We start from the raw sequence: 19111 nt of genomic DNA on the forward strand, positions 1-19111 counted from the left end.
TTGGAGCCTGTACTAAATCAGCTAGCTGCAGGGGCCTGGGACCAAAGCGACCTCCTGCTGACCCTCCCCTAGGAATTTTCTTTGTCCTCTCCTCACTCCTCCTGCTCCCCCTCCCTACCTGAAGCCCTGTTTATAAGCTCTAACACCCAGTCAATAAATGAGACCTTGACACAACTCAGACTGACTCTGTCTTTCTTCACGTGCTTGGTCTCCTTTCCCTCTCGCCCCCCATTGATTCACAGGTGGTCCCTCCTCGAGACCCTCGAGTAACCTGGCCTGCTGGACGGGTCAAGTGGCGCCCAAACATGGGGCTCGAGGCATGGTGGCTCACTATTGGACAGCAAAGAGAAAACGGGGTCTGGCCAGACTCACTAGGGTAGAGGTGCCCCAACAGCATCACTCGTGCGCCGTGGGCAACCTTGAGGTAAGTGCCATTCATCAATCAATGGGTAAAGTACTCTCTAAAAAGGCTCTCTTCATTAAGGAAATGAAGATTTCAGGGAGAGGGGAATAAGAGTCAAAAAGAAAAAAAAGAGATTTAATTAAGTTTTTCTATTTTATGGAAGAAAAATGTCCCTGGCTGGTTATTAATGGCCCGGGCATCCACCCTTTGACGTGGAATAAAGTCAGAAAGGATATCAATAACTTCCTTAAGGATGGAGAGAATGTCCCCGATGCATTCTTTAGTTTCTGTGGAGTAATCAGAGATGTTTTAAAGGATTCAGAAAAAGATAGTAGGGTGTCACATCTTCTGGCACTTGCTGAGGACCTATTAAACGATGTGTCTGTCCCAGAAGACGGTAAGAGTGAGGTTGCCACAAATCACATTGAACAAAAGACCAAAAGACCCCACCAGGACCCTCAAGGGTCCAGAGGTTTATTGACATCTACTGGTAAGAGCGCTCTCTGTCTTGTCTCTATCTCTGTCTTGTGTCGTTAAGTTTTGTGCCAGTCGACTGATTTGTACTTTGCAGGCTCTCACTGGGACAGACGTGTCCGGACAGTGATCCTGGGAGGGAAAGAGAGACGTCTCATTCCCTGATTTGGGCAAGGGACCCCCTAGTCCCAAGCCATTTGGGGCCACCTCAGAGGTGACCATTTGATTTTAGGAGTCTCCTCCAGGGAGTGCTCAGGAGAGGAGCATCTTTGGGTACCTTCCCCCATGGTGGGAGGAAGTGCCACTTTGTATTTTGTCCCGGGAAATTGTTAGAGCCATTTTGTGGGGTTTTTTGTATGTTTTATTGTGGTCATTGTTACTTTATACTCTGTTTCTCTTCCAAGAAATAAGGTGCATGTCTGACTGACAGGGATGTGAAAGCCCCCTGATGTCTGTTTGATCAAGGACAGAGAATCCTTGAGTCTGGATTGTTTTTGGTGTGATTGAGCCTGGAGGGTCAACTCTCCACAGAGCACATCAGGCTGTCATTGTTCTTGGAGCTTTGTTGGTTGTCTCATTGGGGCAAAGTTTTTTTCGTGTGCCCTTTGTCTTGTGTGTAGTATGTTAACTGTTCTCATTGTTGACTTGACTGTGACGGACGCTATGGGACAGTCCCCTTCTTCTCCACTAGACCTTTGCCTAGCCCACCAGAAGGATGTGAGAGCCGCAATCGAGGGGCTTGCTTGCTGTGAGTGAGGCCATCATCATCTCAGTGCTGATGTGCTGGTACTTGGATTGTCTGTGTAAATGTCATCTGTTTCTGCTACTCACCTCCCTTATTTTCCTGGGGAGAAGGAGAGAGAGGCACAGTGAGGGCCACCTCCCTCCCTCCCTAGCTCTCTTGCTATCAGGACTGCAGGCAGCTGGCTGCTCTCACGAGGGTTGGGGTGCGTGCTCTCGGTACAGGAGGGCTAAGATTCTCATGTCCTGCTCTGGACAGGACAATGGCTGCCTGCAACTGACAAAACTGTGTGAACACTGAACAGAGAATCTGACTTTAGTCAGAGGAGTTAACAAAACTTTTTTTCAGGAACACTGGCAGCCAAGGACATACTTTATGACCACTGCTCCCCCTCCCTTCCTTTACTGTGATAACTTCAAGGTCTCTTCTGCCAGCCAGGAATTTCTCTTGTTAACCCTTCTCTGTCCTGATTGTGAAACCTCAGTAACCCCCACACACACACTTCATCCCCTACAGACAAAGAGAAGCTAAAACCAGGATTCTTAAATGTAGATAAGAACTTAGACGCCTTTTTCCAGGTGGCTTTATCAACTACAGAAACTTAAGAAAACACAGAGTTAGGATATACGACCATCTGGCAGAGACTAAGTGGTCATAAAACATCCCAAACTCCCCAAACCCCAGAGACAGCTCATAAAACTCCTAAACACGGTTGCTAAACAAATGAGAAATAAAGATAACATGAAAAACTACTGATATGAACCTAAAAGAGGGATGTGGGCAGTGGGAGATGAATTATGTGGTCTGTATTAGCCTCACAAAGAAAGGCCTGTGCTCCTTCCAACCTCCCTGCTGTGTGTGTGTGAGAGGTTTGGAATGAGCCCCCCTGCTGAGGCTTGTAAACTTCATTTGAATAAACCTTGCTTTTGCATTCTGTACCTGAGGTCTTCCGTGGCTTCTTCGGGGACACGATCTGGGCATAACACTGATATTGCTTGAAAAAGAAATGTTAAATTACCAGTTCAAGATACTAGGAAAATTATGCTTTTGTCTCCACAGGAAAAGTAAAAATTTACATGGGTTTTGGTCATTTGAGTTCAATGTGTTACAAATATTTGCCATCATTTTAGAAAATTGGTTTCAAATTATTGTTGGTTAAAATAAAAGTTTAAATAAATGAACAAGGGAAGAGCTTGGACTAGCTTCTACTGAATGTGTCTCCCCATGGGAGGCCTTGCCTTCTTGTTGGGGAGAGTGGATGGTGGACTGGGAAGGGGAGGTTTGGGGGCAAGTATAGGGAAGATCAGTATCTTTGATTGGTATGTAAAATGAATGAAATATTTTCTTAATTATAAAAAGAAAAAAAAAGACTGTGCAGTGACAAAGGGACCTTCAGAATCATGATATTTGAGCAAGTCTCCAGTCTAATCTTCTCTGTCATCTCAGGGCCAGGGTAGCTTTCTGCTTCCCCAGGGTTTCTGACACACTCAGTATGTGGTTACAACACTGTGTGTTGCACAGTAATAGACCGCAGAGTCCTCAGAGGTCAGGCTGCTGAGATTCATGTAGGCTGTGCTGGACGATTTATCTGCAGTCATTTTGGCCTTGTCCTTAAACTTCTGATTGTAGTCAGTATAACCAGTTCCAGGAAATATGCTTCCAACCCACTCCAGGCCCTGTCCAGGCCTCTGCTTCACCCAGTGCACATAGTAGTAGGCAAAGGTGTAGCCAGAAGCCTTGCAGGACAACTTCACAGAAGAACCAGGTTTCCCCAGCTCAGGACCAGACTGCTGCAGCTGGACCTGGGAGTGGACACCTGTGGAGAGAAAGGCAGAGTGGATGTCATTGTCACCTCAGTCCCTGTTCCCTCTTCAGGTTTGGAACTGGAAAGCCCCTTACCTGTAGTTACTGACAGGAGGAAGAGGATGATCCAGCTCCATCCCATGGTGAGGACCTGTGTGATTAGTGACTGTGGAGAGAACACTGATCATATGTTGGTGTTTGGTGTGGATTTCTCTGTCTTTACCACTATACTCTCCTACTATTTGCATATTCATGATGCAGGGTACTTCTTTTTTTTTTTTTTTTTTGGTTTTTCGAGACAGGGTTTCTCTGTGTATCTTTGCGCCTTTCCTGGGACTCACTTGGTAGTCCAGGCTGGCCTCGAACTCACAGAGATCCACCTGGCTCTGCCTCCCGAGTGCTGGGATTAAAGGCGTGTGCCACCACCACCCGGCAACAGGGTACTTCTTATATAAGGACCTAGTCCAGATGGAGAAGGAGGCAGAGTAAACCAGGGTCAGGCATCAGGAAGCTGAGATCCAAATCCTCATCTTTCCCCAAGACCTGTGCAAACCATGTTTGAATAACTTCAAGGCCTATTCTCTCAATTGAAAAATAGAATTCAAACCTGAGACATTTGGTCCAAATTGGGCCAAAATGGATTTTTAGGTGGATTTTTAGGTGTTTTTGATGAGGATAATAGTGTCTGGAAATTCTAAAACTCCTAAATTAGAAGCATTTGTAATCTTCTTTCATATGAAACCTATTAATATTTGCTTTTCCAGCAGGGTGCAGGTGTGTAACTCTTGGATTTGTTTTTAAATCCTTTCTTGTCTCTTTGTTTACATTCTACATAGAGATAAAAATGTTATGGAGTTGAGTGGTAGGGAGGTGGGGAGGTAGGAACGATGAGGGTGGAGCTGTTCAGGAAATCCATGGCCAGAATATATTGAATAAAAAATGTTTTTCACAAAATCAAAATTAAATATATACATCTTAATAAAATAAATGAGGAAATATAAATCTGTGCACTGTTGAACAAAGAGATTTTACTATGTTTGAACATAGAGACTTCCCATATCAACTGCAGCAGGTGTTGTTCAGCTAACAGACTTTAGGAAGGAAAGGAGTCCACAGAGGCTATTGAGTCCCCTCCACTCCTCATCTCATTTCGTCCTATTGACTATTTGTTCAAGTGTGCCCCCTGCTGGTCCTGAACTTCTCTGCATGTACGTATGGCTTGTTTTATACAGAAGTTTTTGTTTATTTTTTTTTCTGGTTGTTTGTTTTTTTGTTTGTTTTGTTTTTAACAAAGACAACTGAATGGTTTATCTAATTATGCTTTACCAATAAAAAATCGGATGTTAGATGTTGGTATAAGAACCTGAAAGATCAGAGAAACAGGGAACCAGCCAACAGAACCTTCCTACCTCTTCTGTTTCTTCTTCCAAGAGCGCTGAGATCCTCTCTCAGCCTCACCTTATTACTTCCTGTCTCCTATCTGTCCACAGTGCTCCAAACTTCTATGGTCAGTTTTGGTCAGCTAGTGGCTAGCTCCGCCCTCTGACTCAAAGCAAGCTTTACTTTCACAATTAAATCAAAATATCACACCACAGAAAATAGATTTATTATATTGGAAAAAAGCAGTAGACATGACAATAATAGAAAAAGCAGCTTGATTTGCCACCCTCCCTTCTTTCTGTAGTATTGAAAACTAAAATTATTTCCTTGTACATGCTAAGTAAGCACTCTACCACTGAGCTGGATCTGCATCTCATGTCTTCACTTTAAACCAAATAGAGGCCAGGTATAGTATCATATACCTGTAACCCCAGCAGGTCGAGACAGGAGGACAGGAGTTCAAGGTCTACCTCTATGACCTAGTGACTTTGAGATTCATTTTATTTGTGCTTCTATGGTCATTAGTATTTCTCACAGTGAAGAGTCTTCCATGGTGTCAGATGGATCCAGCTCCAGCACTACCCGGTGGTAGTCACTAAATGATTATAGCATGCCAAATCACTGTGCCTAGGAAAAATAAACATATTGCTTTGGCCTATAGCCATCATGATTTGCAGGGAATAATGGGGTTGACCTGTCCTTGGTGCTTTGAAAGGCACAGGTGAGAGGATTTCAGGTTAGAGTCCTTGGCTCCTGGGGCACTGTGCGCCGTTCAGAGTAACCGAGGCATTCCCTCATTAGTGAAGATTTCGAGTCACCTCTGTTTCTCTATTTTCCCTATAAGACTACAAAACATATATAAAATGGAAAGGGCAACTGGTCTTAGACATCAATCTTTCATAACCTGCAAACTGGCAAAAGTCATTGCATCTGGAATAAACCATTGCATTGATCTTGGAAACAATCATTATACTCTGATTCTGATAAGAGTATAGCAAGTCCAAGAAGAAGACAAACAGCAGGGTAAAAGAACAGAACAGAGAGATAACACAGTAGGAATGGCAGAAAGACAAAAATAAAATGAAGAACTAAGATTTGGCCTTCAGAGAAATCTCCTATGTGTGCAAGCAGTTTCCATACCACTTCAGTGCCAGAACTGCTCGGGACTGGTCCCTTAGCAATTGGCCCCACCAGATTTCAAATTAATTGCTGACTGCTCTAGCAACTAGCCAGCTCTAGGTGTTCCCTCAAAATCTGCATCCCAGAAAGCTTCAAGGTGGCAGCCCCAAGGTGAGCCAGCCTTACAAACTGCTCCAAATGCTGTCTGCAAGCCCCTGACCCAGAAGGTGCTGTAGAGACTGGTCAGCAAGGGAAACAGTCTGCTCTTCCCAGACTGGGCCAGCACCCCAGCTTCCTTGGGCCCCACTCACCAGTGACATTCCTGTGAGAGCATGGAATAGTGTGTCATGGATAAGATTACATGTCATCACTGTCGTTTATTTATAAGAAAAAAAGGCAGGAGTGTTAGATTTAGACCTAGGAAAAATGGCAGAGGTTTCTATTTAACATATCAAAGCAGACACCAGCTGCCAGGTTCTCCCTGCATCTCTCAGTCCCTAGCAGTTACAGGGCCATCCTTGCAGGCAAACCCTCCTCTACCCTAAATGTCTCCAGTCAAGGAGTTGGGCTTCCCTGCCCCAGCTGCCCTTCCCTATATAATCCAACTATTTCAGTTACCTGCTCCTTCTCTTCTCTCCTTTGGGTTCCCTGGCTGCTGCACCCTGTTCCCCTCTCTCCACCGTCCTTTCCATCCTCTCTCCTGATACTGATCAGTGTAATCTTCATTCTGGACTCTCCAGATGCCCTGCCTCTGGCTATGCTCTCCACATGTATATAATAAACTTTCTCCTCCACCTGACCTGGGAGCAGTCACATTTCTTTAATTCTTATTTCTGTTTTTTCTTTTATTTTTTTTAATTTTCATTCACCCATAACTTTCCCAGTCACCCCTCCTACCACAGAGTTACACCGTAGACACCAGCTGAGTTTACAATCAGTGGCTTCTGTCCATGTTTAGAACAAAGGCCAGAAATTATTAACAAAATGTAATGAAAGATATGATGATGAAAGTTACAGTTTAAGAAACCGAATCAACTATAAATACAAACAGGTCAGCTCTGTGCCTGATGTGCACAGTTATCAGGGGAATCAGAAAGACCTGAGATCTTTTGGGGTGTGTGGCCTCCCCTCCCCCATGGTTCCCCCAATGTGAAACGCTGTCTTAATCAGAACAACACCGAGGCTTTGCCCTGAAAGTTCTGAGGCAGAAAAATCACGAATGCTGCGGACCTTCAAAGAATTTCACACTGATGCCTTGAGCAGAGTCATTTCTGCAATCAGAGGTGATTTTCGACACATATTTCATATTAGACTGTGTGGTGTATATATTTAAAACTTCAGAAAAGCAGACCTGTTTTCACAAACCATAAATGTAGAGAACATTCTGAGAAATGAGTAGATGGAGCAACAGCTGTAACCACATAAACAGCAATCAACTGTTCCTGCTCCTGATCTGAACTGCTCCTCCTCTCCGTGTGCGCTCTGCGCCCCCTGCTGGTTCTGAGCACCGCTGCAGGGAGGTTTGTGTCTGGGTTCTCACTGAAGATCCCTCACTGTGTGTCTGCAGTACAGTAATAAATGGCGGTGTCTTCAGCTCTTACGCTGTTCATTTGCAAGTAGACGCTGCTTTCGGAATCATCCCTTGAGATGGTGAATCTGCCTTTCACAGACTCCACATAGTTTGTTTCATAATTATTAGCTTTGTTTCTAATTTGTGCAACCCACTCTAGCCCCTTCCCTGGAGCCTGGCGGACCCAATTCATCCAGGCATCACTGAATGTGAATCCAGAGGCTGCACAGGAGAGTTTCAGGGAATTTCCAGGCTGCACTAAGCCTCCCCCAGACTCCACCAGGTGCACCTCACACTGGACACCTGAAAAGACAGAGCATCCTGTCAGTAAGCTCTCATGAATGTCTACTGACCCTCACACTCATGTATAGTTACACAACCAGTATCTCTTCTCTATAAATTACCTTTTAAAAGAGCAAGAAGGAAAAACCAGCTCAGTCTCAACTCCATGCTGGAAGTTCTATGCTCAGTGGTAAACACTGAATGAGAGGATTTGTCAGCCCAGAGTTGGGTTCCTCTGTCAGAGCTGTAGGGTCAGGGCTGGTTTTCATGAGCAGAGGAGAAAATTATTTGCATGTCTTCCTGCTATATCATGAACTTAGGGGCAGGAGCCTTAGAGAAGATAAATAATGCTTCAGTTGTCTGAGGTGAAGTAAGGACCTGAGTGACATTTATAACATCAAAGTATCAGTTATTTTCCCAGCCATGTAGCTTAGTTGGTAGAGTATTTTTTGCATTCTTGAAGACCTGTGTTTTTTCCCATCATTGCATGCTAGGCAAGAGGTTGGAGCAGGAGAATTATAGGGCTGAGTTATACTTCATCTATATGAAACTGTGTGCTAACAGAGAAAGGAGAAGAAAGAAGGGATGTAAAGAAGACAGTTATTTAGTATGAATTTATGGTTTTACATAAAAATATAAGTGTTCAACTATACTTTATTGTGCTCTGTAGTTGTAAAAGTTTCTGGTGTGTTTTCATAAATTATTAAATTAATTCAAAGGAAATTAAGATAAAAAACGGAAATATAAACATTTAGGAAATTTTGTATTAGTCCAGGTGATGTTGGCCTACATCTTTAATCCCAGTGCTTGGGAGGCAGAGGCAGGAATTTCTCTGTGAGTTCCAGGCTAGATGATTATACAGAGAAAGTTCCAGGACAGAGACCAAAGCTACTTAGAGAAACCCTGTCTCAAAAAAAAAAGAAATGTTGTATACAATTCAGTAATTAATGAATGCATTCATTAATTGGAATCAACCAAACGTGCTTGAGGCCAAAGCTCAGTGGTACAATATATTATGCACAAAGCTTGAAGATTGATCCTCAAAAAAAATAACTACTATATAAATTTAAATATCATCTGAGATTATTTTTTAATAATGATAAAAGCACAGTTTGAAGATCTCTATTTACAATTTAGCTCCATTCGGGCTGATCTTCCCCATCCACCATGTAGACCTGCTCTTCCCCATCGCAAAGGTACTGTCAGCTCTTCCTTGACCTTCCTGAGACACCCAGTAACCCTATTTCCTCCATGCCATATCCTTCTGTTCTCCAGATATTCAAGGACTTGCCTTTCTCTCACTACCAGCCATGTGTACTGTTTTCCACAGAAAATATCCTCCTGGACCTAGAGAGAGTTGCCTGCCCTGGACCACCAGGGAACCTACCTCATTCCTTTCCCACAGGCTACTCCCTCCTCATGCCATCATGTTATCATTGCTCTTTCCCATGTCTTAGGCAGTGTTCACCATGGTCTTGTTTGTCTGAAGTGCTGTTTAGACATTGTTCTTACTTACCACATAGGCCTCCTACTCCTCAAAGTTCTTTCTTTCCATTGATGCCAGACTGCCCAGCCTTTTCAGAATCTTTCCACCCTATGCCTTCTTTAGCAGAAGAGTGGTTTGGGTTTTCTCCTCATCCCCAGGGCTATCTAGTATCAGCTTCTCAGGCACCAGAGCAGTGTCAAAAATGGGCACATGCTCATGGAGTAGTCCTAAAGTACAAACAGATATTTTTTGTTACTCCAACACAATGTTCTCTGCTTGCACAATATCCAAACAGAAAGGTAAACACCAACCCAGCTACAAACACTGTGACTTACAATGGTGTCCTTCCTTCAAGACACAAATATGTTTTCTGATTGTGTTTTAAAAACATATCTTTATACCCTCAGGTGAAAGCTCTATCTCTCTTATTAATGAAGCTTGTATTTTTAATTACAGATGGAGACTATTACAGAGATCCATATCAGGTAAACATGTAGAGAACAAGTGACCCTGGGATGGCCAACTACACTTGATACATCTTCAATGTAAATCCTATATAGAAGGTTCAGGGAAAGACCTGAGGAGAAGACAGAAAGATTGTAAGGTCTAGAGGACAGGATGACACTGTGAGATGGTATCTTCTGTGCAAGACAGAGATGCTTCACCAATGAAATCTTCTCAATATTGATGCCTAAACTAGACCTCCCTAGTATAGGAGGAAACCTGTCAGTTCCTCACTCCTCAATAAGGAACTGCTTGTAATTAATGACTGCTGAGGGAGGGAGAATCATTATTTCTTCAAGGACAAACTCCCTTATAGGATATTCAATTCCAAGTTTAGTGCTCTAAACACATGTGCATATACTTAACCATAATCTGGCTCAGTATATCACACACACACACACACACACACACACACACACACACACACACAGGTAAATATATTTATCAAGTTGAAGAACTTATGGATTTGGGAGTGAGTGAGAGTTGGACATGGGAGGAATTTGAGTGGGTGTATTGATGTGTACAGTACTAGGGTTAAGAAATTTCTCAAAAATTATTTTATTTGAAAGGCCGTAAGGAAATCTATTCTCACACACAACTCCTTGGTAAGTGGTGTGTGTTCAGTGCTGAACACTGAATGGGGAAACTGGGGAATCCCAGGGCTGGTCGGGGGAGGCTTTGTTTGCATCTCCTGCTGTTGTATAATGAGTTTTGTGGTGGAATTATTAGACATATGATTGCTTAGTGCAAACAAAAGAGAGAAACATGAGTTATTAGGAAAAAAAATTAAATAGTTACCTACTATTTAGTTCATATTTGTGATATAAGTAAATGTTTTATATCATTTTGCTTTTTACCACAGATTCCCCTTTTTCTTATTTGCTCCACAGATGTCATTATGACAAAATTTCGATAATTTTAGAAGGACTAAAAAAAATTATGAATGTTGAATCCTGATATTAAATTGAAGAATTGTATTTCAAGGATGTAGCTTAGTATAGATTCATACAAAATGACTTATGTGTGATACTCTGTATTGAAAAACAATGATATGTAAATTCTATAGAGTATTATTTTTCTGTAAAAAAAAACTTCTAAAATATGAACAATTTTATATTTATTATATATCAGTCTGTTGTGGACCTGGTTGGGTGTAGCACTCCTGTATGTCAGATCAGCATTTTTCAGCATTTTCAGAGTAATAAAGGAACCAAATCTGTGAGTTCCAAAAAGTGGAGAGAAATGTAGAGCCTCCACTCTACGGCTTTGCTCTGATGTCCTCTGTCTCTCCAGTCCTGCATCCTCCCTAGGACATGACACTCCATACTGACTTGGGATAAGAATCATCACGAAAAGACCTGATATTTCCTCTCCATGATACAAGATAGTCAAGCCCTAGTTTTCCAACTAATGAATTCACTCTTCTATGAGATAAAGTGTCTTCATGGTGACTTAAGAAGGCCTTTGAATTATGTCATTTCTGTTTCTGAAGCATTCTCAGGTGAGTGACCTAGATTCTAGGACTTACCTGAATTTCTCCATATCAGATCTTGATTCCTTCTAGAGGAGACTTCTAACTGCCACAGGAGATGGTCTCCTAGTCCTCATATGTGTTTAAATAGAGTAAAAAGCTTTGAGTAGAGTCAGGAAACACCCTTGCTGGCTCCTCTGCACTTACTCCCAAGACTCTGTATAACTAATTTTTTTTTTTTGGTTTTCTCTTTGCTGTCTCATGGCAAAAGTATTGAGCAACGTTATTGATTTATATGAACTTGATGTTATTTGAAAATGATAATATACAATACCTGACTGTGTCCCTCTGTATTTACTTTGAAAGAATATGGTCTCCAATTGATTAATCTGAATGTAGATTGTCTGAAATGTTTCTAAGCAGATGATAATCCTGTGCAGGTCAGGAAGCTTGTCCTAGGAACCTTGTGTTACTGTGATACATCAGCACAGCCATACCATAGAATTCTATAAAGGATGGAAGCTTTGTCTCTCCTTGAGAAATCCAACCTAGCCCATAGAAAATCAGCTCTTTGAAACTTTCATGGGCCCAGGTAGTTCAAATCTAACAGCCATCCAACATTCATATCACTCTTATTCTTTCTGTTGATGGTTCCCCAAAATTCACAGATAAGGGACACCTTTTTCCTTTCTATCCTCACTCTGTGGTTTAAATTTGAACAAGAAAGCTCATGATGGTGTTGACACTTTACATTGCACAGAGGACAGTGGAAGAGCACTAGGACTTGGAAGATAAGAAGTTTTTGTCCACCTTTACCTGGTGCAGGGAACATTTCCTGAGTAACATGTGATCTGCAGGGAAACGCCCAGAGGATAATTAAGGATAATGAAGAACTCTGAGGATAAAATCCAGGAGAAAATGAAATGTACTGGATGAAAAACAGACATCTCAAACAACTCTCAAACTGAAGGTGCTCATGCATGTGACAGGAGCCAGGTCAGACAAGAAACTAATTGGGAATTCGAGTCACAGGGTTTTGTTTCCACAGCTTGTTGGCATTGATCTGAGTAAAAAAATATTTAAACCAAAGATTCCACTTTGTTGCTGTTGTTATTGTTGTTTTAATTAAAGTAGGTTGTAGTATACTATCAATGGCAGAAGTGTTTTTGTACCTACCTTTCAGCCCAAGTTCAAAATAAAAACAAACAAAACAAAAACAAAAAAGCATATCTAGACAGAAATGATTAGATTCAGACATGTCAAAGTTAAAGCATAATTAAAAATCAAGAGGGGTCCTAGGTTTTCCTTGCTGCCTGTGAGAAAAAAATAAAGTATTTGGATAAAATTCATGCATTGATGTCAATTCAATGTCAGTGTCAATCTAGAGCTTGTGACAAAGACAATCCCATTTTAGGAAACAGAGGAATGAGCACCCAGTGCTCTTGATGACATGAAGAAGGCTCTTACATTCCCAGCTGGAATCACACTGCTCTGGCCCCAATGTTATCTAAGTAGGAGCCCAGCTTGTTGCCAAAGTAGAAATTTCCATACCCTGAGGACTCTGCATCTTGACATTCAGCTTCTTATCTAAGTGTAAAATAATAAGGAATTTGATTGCTACTACCAAAAGAAGTTCAAGATTAGAATTAACTATAAATAAATATATAAAACTACATTTATTATGAAAGGTAAAGTGACTACCTGCAAATTTATGAGGACAACTTACAACAAAGTATTTGATGTGTCAGGTAAATCAAACTGAATTTTGAAAGGGGATCTTGTTTGGGTTTGTGCTGATATTGTTGATTGATTTGTATTTTACTGGCTAAAATAATATTATATTTTAATTCCCAACTATTCCAGCAACATTTCCAATCTCTTACATATCTGATAGATCATATATATGTACCTATCATATATATATATATATATATATATATATATATATATATATATATATATATCCACAGCTTGTTCTTTTTTGTTTTATTAATGAAGAATCATGTCAATAGTGGTGGTCACTAAAAAAGATTTAGTCAAGTTATGGTGTACTCTAGGGGCATTCTGAATCAGCATCCCTTTATTTCCAGCTTTCATTTTGAACTGAAAACAGTATGTGAACACGTAAAGTGATGAAGGGATACTCAGAATGATTATTTTTGAATAAATCTCCAGTCTAATCTTTTCTGCCATCTCAGTCCCAGGGCAGCTCCTGCTCCTCCAGGGTTTATGACACACTCAGGATGTGGTTGCAGCACTGTGTGTCTTGCACAGTAATAGACCACAGAGTTCTCAGATGTCAGGCTCCTGAGCTCCATGTAGGCTGTGCTGGAGGATGTGTCTACAGACAGTTTGGCCTTGTCCTGGAACTTCTGAACATAGCCAGTACCACCATTCCAAGGATAAAAGTATCCAATCTACTCCAGGACCTGTCTAGGCCTCTGCTTCACCCAGTTCAAAGCATAGCTAGTGAAGGTGTAGCCAGAAGCCTTGCATGACAACTTCACTGAGGAACCAGGTTTCCCAAGCCCAGGACCAGACTGCTGCAGCTGGACCTAGGAGTGGACATCCATGGAGAGAAAGGCAGAGTGGATGTCATTGTCACTTCAGTCACTGTTCCCTCATCAGGGTTGGAACTGGAAAGCCTCTTACTTGTAGTTACTGACAGGAGGGAGAGGATAATCCAGCTCCATCCCGTGGTGAGAACCTGTGTGCTCAGTAACTGTAGAGAGGACATTGATCATATGTTGTTCTAGGGTGTGGACATCTCTGTATTTACCACTATAGACTCACATGATTTGCATATTAATGGCACAGGGTACTTCTTATATAAGCACCTAGTCCAGCTAGAGAAGAGTTAACCTGTGTCAGGGAGCAGGATGCTGAGATTCAAATCATCATCCTGTCTGAGGAAGTAGCCATTCCTGAGACCTGTGCAGACCCCGTGGATATAACATAAAGACCTAATATCTTAATTCAAAAATAAAATTTAAACCAGAAACATTTGGTCTTCTTTGTGCCAAAATTGATTTTCAGGTTGTGGTTGTGATTAGAATATTAGTGTCTGGAAGTTTTAAAAATTCATAAATTAGGAGAATTTGTAATCTGCTTTCATATGCAATCTATTAATACTTGCTTTTCCTGTAAGCTGCAGGTATGTGTCTCTTGGGTTTGTTTTTAACACTTTCCTTTTCTTGTGTATTAGTTTACATTTGATAGAGAGAAAGAAAGGGAGGGAGATGTAGAGGTAGGAAGGATTGGGGCTGGGCAGGGAAACCGTGATCAGAATATATTGTATGAAAAAAATGTTTTTCACAAAATCAAATATAAATAAATAAATCCTAATAAAATAAATGAGACAGTAACAATCTGTACAATATTTAACAAAGAATTTTTACTGTGTTTGAACAAGGAGACTTCACATAACTGCAGCAGGTATTGTTCAGTTAACAGACTTTAGGAAGGGAGTCCACAAGGCTGCAGAGTTGCTCTCCTCCACTCCTCATCTCATTTCTACCTGTTGATTACTGGCTCCACTGTGCCCCCTGCTGCTCCCCTGCATGTTGGTATATCTTGGTTTATACTGAAGGTTTTTGTTTGTTTCTTTGTTCATTTTGTTTTTAACAAAGGAAACTGAAGGGTTTATCTAATTATTCTTTACCAATAAAAAATCAGGAGTCAGATGTTGGTGTAATAACCTGAAAGATCAGAGAAACAGGGGAGCAGCCAACAGTAACTTCCTACCTCTTCTGTTCCTTCTCCCAAAAGGGCCCACATCCTCTCTCAACCTCACCTTATTACTTTCTGTCTCCTACCTGTCCACGGTGCTCCAAACTTCTATGGTTAAATTGGTCAGCTACTGGCTAGCTCAGCCCTCTGACTCAAAGCAAGCTTTATTTGCACAAATAAAAATTAAAATTTCAAAATATCACACCACAGAAAATAGATTTATTATATTGGAAAAAGGCAGTAGGCATAACAATAATAGAAAAAGCATCTTGATTTGACACCCTGCATTCTTTCTGTAGTATTGAAAACTAAAACTATTTCCTTGTACATGCTAAGCAAGCACTCTACCACTGAGCTGTATCCGCACCTCATGTCTTTCAATCAAATAGAGGCTAGGAATAGTATCATATACATGTAAAATCAGCAGGTAGAGACAGGAGGACAAGAGTTCAAGGTCTACATAAATGACCTAATGACTTTGAAGGCTACATTAAATTCACTCACTTTCTTTCTATATGTATGTATACCAAGGAAGATGCTGGCTGCCAAGACTGACTCCCTGAGTTCTAGTCCCAGAACCCACAAAATAGAAGGGGAGAAAGATTGTCCTCTGATTTCAAACTAGGTGTCATTAAATTTGTGTGTGTATGAACATATAAACAAATACAAATAAATAAATATCTCTATTAAAATTTGAAAAAAAAATTATTAGGGTCTGGGACATAGTTCAGTTGGTAGAATGCTGCCTAGCATTCATGAAGCTCTGATTTAAATCTCTAACACCACACAAAGCAGAGGAATCCTAGCAATGGGGATTTGGAGGCAGGAGGATCAGAAGTTAAAGGTCATCCTTGGGTATACAGTGAGGCTTCATGAGCAGAATTCTTCCTCTCATGTCTCTGCTTCCATATTTATGCCATGGAAACTTCTCTCCCCAGTGCATGGTCTGTACTCATGTGCATATCACACACTCTCATTTTAACAAACTGAACAGAAATGGAACTCCTCATTCAGCAATAATTATCCTATTTACTACTGAAAACATACTAGTCTTCTACCTGGAGGCAGCCATTACACAAACCATGAATGCCAATTCCAACCCAGGGATCTCTGGTAGTGATTCTTCATGGTCTGTGATCATTATAGTGAAGTTTACCTGTCTCTCTTGAACAGTAATGTATGCCTGAAACTTCAGTGCTCACATAACTCAACTGTAGCCAAAATGACTTTTGGTTTTCTGGAGATATTGAACATGTGTCAAAGATTTATTTTATTTGTGCTTCTATGGTCATTAATATCTCTTACAGTGAAGAGTTTTCCTCTTGTCAGATGGATTCAACTCCAGCACTATCCGATGGTACTACTGAGTCACTAAAGGATTACAGCATGCCAAATTACTGTGCCTAGGAAAAATAAGCATATTGCCTTTGCCTAGAGCCATCATGATTTGCAGGGAATAATGGGGTTGACCTGTCCTTGGTGCTTTGAAAGGCACAGGTGAGAGTATTTCAGGTTAGAGTCCTTGGCTCCTGGGGCACTGTGCGCCTTTCAGAGTAACCAAGGCATTCCCTCATTAGTGAAGCTTTCAAGTCACCTCTGTTTCTCTATTTTCCCTAGAAGACTACAAAACATATAGAAGATGGAAAGGGCAATTGGTCTTAGACATCAATCTTCCTTACCCTGTAAACACACAAATGTCATAGTATCCTGGACTACACCATTGTATTGATCCTGGAAACTACCATTATACTCTGATACTGATAAGAATATAGCAAGTCACCCGAATTCCCTTCTGGACCAGAGGTGAGGATCCAGGCCCAACCCGGACCCCATCCCTGGGCACCAGCCACTCAGGGAAGACCTGCCCAACTTGGCCCCAGTTTCTGGGCACTGGGCAGGTCCCCTTCTAGCCCAACCGGGAGGGATCCCCTTTTACAACCCCCCCCCGGGCAGCCCCTGCAATCTCCACATCCTGCCCCCACACCCATCTGCCCAAGACCCCAGCCACTTCCTGAGACTTAGAGACCAGCCCCCAGCTCCCATCCTGCCCCTGACTTCCCTTCTGGACCAGACAGGGCTCCTATCTTGCACTGGACTTCCCTCCTGGACAAGAGCTCACATCCTAACCTGGACTTCCCTTCTGGACAAGAGTGCACAACCTTCCCTGGACTTCCTTTCTGGACAAAAGCTCCCATTCTGCCCCAGACTTCCGGTCCAGATAAGAGCTTCCATCCTGCCCCAGAGTTCCTATTTGGACAAGAGAACTCCCATCTGGACAAGAGAGAGAGACTTCCTGAATCTGTCAGCTCTTTCTGAACCAAGTACACTGATAAGACCAAGAACGAACCACAAGGAGATGGGCAGATGTCAAGGCAGAAGTACATCCAACAAAATGAAGAGCAATACAGCATCACCAGAACCTAGCCGGTCTCCAACATCTAGACCTGAACATCAAAAATTAGAAGAAGCACAAGAAAATAGCCTTATGAGTAACATCATGACGAAGGTAGAGGCTTGTGTAGAGGAAAAGACAAAAAAAATGGGAAGAATGCTGTAAACAACTAGAGGAAAGGGAAAACAAATTAGAAGAAAACAATAAAGTCCTAGAAGAAAACAATAAAATCCTGGAAGAAAACAATAAATTACTGGAAGAAAACAATAAAGTACTGAGAGAAAATCATGAAAAAGCAATGAAACAAATGAAGGAAACAGTCCAAGACCTGAAAAGGGAAATTGAAAAAATAAAGAAGACACAAACAGAGGCAATGCTAGAAATAGAAAATCTGAGTAAAAGATCAGGAACTTCAGATGCAAGTATAACCAACAGAATGCAAGAGATGGAAGAGAGGATCTCTGGCATTGAAGATAAAGTAGAAGACATAGTTTCATCAGTGGAAGGAAACACTAAAGCCAACAAAGTCATGAACCAAAATGTCCAAGAAATTTGGGACACCATGAAAAGACCAAACCTACGAATTATAGGGATAGAAGAAGGTGAAGAATACCAACTCAAAGGCACAGAAAATATATTCAACAAAATTATAGAAGAAAACTTTCCCAACTTAAAGAAGGAAATGCCTATGAAGATACAAGAAGCCTATAGAACACCAAACAGACTAGACCCCCCAAAAAGGTCCCCTCAACACATAATAACTAAACAACTAAATGTACAGAAAAAAGAAAGAAAATTAAGAGCAACAAAGGAAAAAGGCCAAGTGACCTATAAAGGTAAACCCATCAGAATAACACTCGATTTCTCAATGGAGACTTTGAAAGCCAGAAGGACCTGGACAGATGTAATGCAGACACTAAGAGACCATGGATGTCAGTCCAGACTAATATACCCAGCAAAACTTTCAATCATCATAGACGGAATGAACAAGACATTCCGAGACAAAGCCAGATTTAAACAATACCTATCCACAAACCCAGCCCTACAGAAAGCACTAGAAGGAAAATTCCAACCGAAGGAAGTCAGATACACACTCAAAAACTCAGGCAATAGATAAAGCCACAGCAGTAAACCCCAAAGAAGAGAAGTACACACACACACACACACACACACTACCACCAAAAATAACAGGGATGAATAATCACTGGTCGTTAATATCCCTTAATATCAATGGACTTAATTCACCTATAAAAAGACATAGGCTTACAGAATGGACAGATTCAATGCAATCCCCATCAGAATACCAACACAATTCTTCACAGACCTGGAAAGAATAATACTCAACTTCATATGGAAAAACAAAAACCCAGGATAGCTAAAAGAAACCTGTACAATAAAACAACTTCTGGAGGCATCACAATCCCTGACTTCAAGCTCTACTATAGAGCTACAGTAATAAAAACAGCTTGGTATTGGCATAAAAACCAACATGTGGACCAATGGAATCGAATTGAAGTCCCTGACATTAACCTACACACCTATGGACATATAATTTTTGACAAAGAAGCCAAAAGTGTACAATGGAAAAAAGAAAGCATCTTCAACAAATGGTGCTGGCATAACTGGATATCAATGTGTAGAAGGCTGCAAATAGATCCATATCTGTCACCGTGCACAAAACTTAAGTCCAAGTGGATCAAAGACCTCAACATAAAGCCAGCTACTCTAAACCTGCTAGAAGAGAAAGTTGGCAGAT

General features: G+C 41.4%; 2 pseudogenes; both read right to left on the reverse strand.

Moving 5' to 3' along the window:
- Window positions 1–3106: 3106 nt before the first annotated feature.
- On the reverse strand, window positions 3107–3564 carry LOC143268387 (immunoglobulin heavy variable 1-84 pseudogene; annotated as a pseudogene).
- Window positions 3565–7471: 3907 nt separating this feature from the next.
- LOC102925886 (immunoglobulin heavy variable 3-73 pseudogene) lies at window positions 7472–7941 on the reverse strand (annotated as a pseudogene).
- Window positions 7942–19111: the final 11170 nt, after the last annotated feature.

The sequence above is a fragment of the Peromyscus maniculatus genome, chromosome 14 (assembly GCF_049852395.1).
Source record: "Peromyscus maniculatus bairdii isolate BWxNUB_F1_BW_parent chromosome 14, HU_Pman_BW_mat_3.1, whole genome shotgun sequence".
NCBI lineage: Eukaryota > Metazoa > Chordata > Mammalia > Rodentia > Cricetidae > Peromyscus > Peromyscus maniculatus.